Source organism: Glycine max, chromosome 11, assembly GCF_000004515.6.
Source record: "Glycine max cultivar Williams 82 chromosome 11, Glycine_max_v4.0, whole genome shotgun sequence".
NCBI lineage: Eukaryota > Viridiplantae > Streptophyta > Magnoliopsida > Fabales > Fabaceae > Glycine > Glycine max.
In genome coordinates this window covers 8,738,290-8,743,505 of record NC_038247.2, presented here as the reverse complement: position 1 = coordinate 8,743,505, position 5,216 = coordinate 8,738,290, and positions in this window count along the sequence as shown.

Below are 5,216 nucleotides of genomic sequence, written 5' to 3'. Positions count from 1 at the left end.
ATAAAAAAAATTGTGAACAATGGAATTGGTGTTAGTTGGAGTGAAAAGGCATGCAAATTGCAAAGGAGCTAGCCAAGAAGTCACATTTTGCTAATAAAGGTCGGTTAAAAGTGGTAGAATCTAAAAAAATGTCTGACAAAATGATACTATTAACTGTTTTTCTTTTTCATTTTTTTATGCTATGAAGAATGGTAGCCTTAGATTGACTATCATGGCTGAGTGGCGGCCAAAGAATAGCAGTAGTCACCACTGAAGAAAGAAAAGCAGAATTAGTCAATTTAATTCATCCACAATAGTTTTAAAGGAGACACTATTCCACACAGTATGTATATCACGGCAAAAACTTATATATATATATATATATATATATATATATATATATATATATATATATATATATATATATATAAAGAAAAGGTAGGGATATTTTTCTATTGTGGTTAGAGGAAGCTCATATCTCTCATCAGTTGCTTTTTTTCGTTCCAATGATCCATAAAGTTGTCGGGCTAGAAGGTTAAGGTTTTTAGAAGGGACCCATAGTGTCTATATTATATAGGCATATATTTCTTTCAATAAAACAAGATCTCCAATGGAGGGCTGACAACAGATTTGGGAGAATAATTCGAAACTTTCAAAAGAAACATGGAATTATAATTAATCTGTTGCTTGGAATTATCTGAAACTTCATGAATTTGTAATAAAGAATAAAATCTCTTATCCATATATCTTTAATTTATAAGTGAGGATCCGTATATCTTTTTCTTTCTTTGATCGATTAAGAACTCGTACTCCTCCTCTTAACTGCATGCATTCAAAAAGAATAATTCCCAAAATACAAAAGGAAAATGAAAAGAATGGTGGGCATCAATTTCTTTTTGCGATGCTCAATGGCACTATATTATTATGTGGGGGAGATGCAAGCTAGATTGCTCTGTAAGGAACAAAATGAAAGCTACGTACATGAAAGTGCTTACAAAATGATACCTCAATAGATTTATAAAGCTTCTCTTGTTCTCAACTATCCAGCATTTGGGACCGTTCATATGTATGAAAAATAAAATAAAATTGAAAGCACTATGGTGAAAAATACAAGATAAGCTATGTTATTTGGTCACTTGTTTTTTTTTTTTCTAGTTATTATTCCTTTCTAGAAGCGTAGACTTTAAGTTGCAAATCTGGAGAAAAATGATTGGCACAGCTGCTTCTTTGTTTTTGAGTAAAAAACGTAACCAATAAGAATTCCACCCACACATGCAATATATTTGGGCTAGCACAAAAGTATCATGGGTCTAGCCGATTTTCATAATTTGCTCGACTGTAAGCAATATATAAAAAGAAGACGTGAGACTGAGACCCCATGTTTATATTTCAAATTTTTCTCTTGCTTAACAAGTACAAAAGAACACAGGAAATAACATTAAAAAAGAGAAAGTCTAGAATAGCTTATGTGTTAAGAGTGTACAAAATCTTTACATTACTATTTAATCATAAGTTATTATTTATGATAAGTTTATTAAATTTTATAAAAAATATCTTGAAAATCATATTATCATAATATTTTTTTGCTTAATAATATATATAAAAAAATATTAATAGTGTTTAAAATTGAACTCTTAAAAATAATAAGGTTGAAAGTTGATTTATATTTTTCCCAAGTCTGGAAGAAAAAGTAAGTATGGAACTTACATTATTATATTTATGTATATAGGTCCAACATGTGAAAAGAGGGGACAAGGATGAGGAAATCTCCCACGATGCCTTCTTTTTGGTTTTTTCATTGCATGTTAGGAAAGTTAATTTAGTACACTTATTTATGTCAAAGAGGGAGATCATGTGGCCAGCCAGCATGTGATGGCCAGCCATGACAGAGTTTATTTTGTGGGAGATTCGTTTTTTGTTGGGAACAAATCGAAGTATATGTTATACTGGTGGCATTAGCCAGAGAGTGATCTAGAATAGTTAATTTCTTAAAGATGCATGAGATGCACTATTCCCCTAATAAAAAATGAAAAATAAGAGGATACAAAAGTTATTATAAAAAATGTATGGTATATATATAGGCTAAATGGAAATGTTGTCTCTTATAAGTTATATGTAATCAAATTAACACTCAACTTTGCTAGAAGTGGGAGAGGAGACATTTGGAGTTGATAAATGGATGGCAAGTTCTCTAATTTAAAAATTACTAAAGAGAAGGGTGACTTTGCGACCAAGTTTGGCCCAAGTGGTTCGGGCTTTATAGCAACTATCTTTTTCTAATGAGAAATTTATTAAATTCTATACAAATATTATGTTAGTCCAAATAGAATTCAACTTTAATCCTTAAATAAGATATTGAATTTACCTCTTTTAAATAATAAAAACAAACAAACAAATAGTTAAGAAAGCACATTCTACTCAAAATAATGAGCCAAATTTCCTGCCCGGGAAAGATTAGTTTTGCCTGAATCCTGATGGTATTTTATTGAAGAATTATAGTTAGCAAGAACTCATTCAATTAACTTTATAGACAGAGTCTTGCATCATGCCTAAGCTAATGTAAACCGTCAGATGTTCTTTGTGAAAAGTGTGTGGCTATGATTTCAATAAATAATTTGGATGCAATTCTACTGAATACTAACCTTGATTTTTTATTATAAAAAAATTAATAAAAGGTCACGTGAGCCTAGTTTACTATTTCTAAGTTCTACCTACACTTCTAAGTTGTAACCTCTGTTCGTGGGTAGATTAGTTTCAATTTTCGGGAACTACTTTATAATAAAAAAAATATAGTGATACATAACATGTTTTTCGAAATCAATTTTTAATAAACTGATATTTTTAAAATCAAAATTTTCCTTTTTCTAAAGAAAGTATAATTTAATTAAATAGATTGATATTTCTTACTATTAATTTTAAATATTTAAATAATTTGTTAAACATATTATATTTTTTACTATTACTCTTATCCTATATCCTAAAATATTTTCAATCAAATATAAAATAAAGTAAAAAAAATGCTTTTAAGTAGACACCACACATTCATTAAGTCTGTTAGTATAATGGTTAAAAAATATCTTAAAGTATAATATTAAAAATAATATTTTAGAGTAATGTTTCAAATAAATAATTAATATTAAAAAATAAAAATAAAAAATAAAATAAACTTATCATTGATCAATATCAATATCTTAAAGCATAATGTGGAAATAATTATTGGGTTGAGTGAAACTAAATTCGATCTATTTAAATAAGATCTTAAATTTAAACTTTGTAAATAAAAAAAATAATTAGAAAGAAAGATCACATTAAATGTGTCAGGAAAATAAAATATAAAAAATAAAAAACTAATATTTTAAAAAATACATACACCTGTGTTTATAGCAAGGTATTTCAGATGTCATTTGTGAAACTAAAAAAAAACTATTTTTACATTCTATCTATAAATATTTTTAAAACAGAAAATAAAGTAAAGAAACTTTTGTTATTTATGAAATTTTATTTTTTATACTCTTAATGTAAATAAATTATATTTTCAATTTATCATGCACATCTATTTATAATTAAATAAGAATGTAAAAATATTTAACATTGATCAAATCAAAAGAGTAAATTATTTTGTCACCATCCCATCCTACACCATGACATTAAAATATAAAAACTAAAAAGTAACATTTAATGGTATGTTTGCTTTGGTGTTGCGTTAGGATGATATGCGTCCTTTAAACACAAATTATTTTTGTTTTTGTGTTGTTTTAATGGATTTGACGTGGTTATTATGTTAAACATGGTTGCGTGATGCCATTCCAAACATGCACTACGAAAATAAAATCATTGGACAAATTTTAATAAGGAGAAAAAACTTTTTTAAGTGAGTTTTATTTTTTATGTAACAATATTTACTCCTAATTTTCAGTGAAATAAAATCATGATATACTTCAAACTAAATTAAGAACAAATATAGCCTTTATAGTTCACTTTTTTTTTTTGTAAGTCTTTATAGTTCACTTTAAACACCCTTATTTTATAGGGGTTTTATCCTTAGTTATATCATTATGGCAGTCTCACCAATTGTTCTCTCTCATCTTCTCTTAGTTAACATGCTGGATTGCATTAAAGCTATTAGAGATTATAATGTTTCACTTTTCTTACTCACGAAAGAGGGCAGAATTAAAAGCATTTTGATGTCATTAGTTGCCAATAAAGTTTAACTTTTGGAGTGGGTGCACATAGCGCGCACAATAAAACGGGGATACAAATATGGAAATATGCCTGTATCACGAACTAAATTGAAGAATGGAAACCCAAAAATGGTTTCAGTTCCTAAGCAGGGTAATTCAAAAGAAAAAAAAGGAAAAATCCTAAGGAGAAAAAAAGGGTCTCTATTATTGCGAATTGATTGAGTGTGAAATGAGGTTGTCCAAGTTTGTTCGTGGTTAAATTAGAAAAGAAAAGGCTATAACCTTGTAGTCTAGTAGCGTCTCTTCAAGTTACTAGCAAGTTGTAGTGTCCAAAATAGGGTGTTTGATTTTGATCTCTCAACAATCTACTTTGTTCCACTTAGAGGCCTTGTGCCATTAACAGAGAAGATTATTTATAAAGTTCTAATCAAAAAGTGTCTTAACATTATTGGTTAATAAATTAATAAATATCTTTATTAGAAATCGCGTTAAAGTATTACGCTAGAACAAACGTGGTTTTCTAGTTTTAGATGGTTGTTCTAATGTAAGATTACGATACTTGAATAAAATTGTCAAAATAAATGCCAGTGCCAATGTAGCTACCACGTTATTACTTTTAATGGTCATACTTGAGGACAAGAATTAAAAATGTTAGCATAAGAAAAAAAATAAGGATAAAAAACGTTAAAAATTTTATTTAGAGACTAAAAGTGACTTTTGTAAAATATTTTAGGACAAAAACACATTTACTGTATCAAAATTAAACTCAATTGAGCCAATATATTAATTGCACCGTCACTTGTGTTTTTTGTACGTGATTTCTTTTGGAGGTAGACATTAGATTTGACTCGGTGATGCAGGAAAGAAAAATTGTCTTCATCTTCCAGACCCTCATCAAACATCACAATAATATCCTTTCATGGCTCGTTACCTCCAACTCCAAGCCACCAAACCCACGCACGGTTCGCTTCTATTTCACTCACTCTTCGCATCAAGTGCATCTAACTCCCATAGTCGGTGGTGCAACAATCTTATTTACGGTGTCGTTTAACCAAC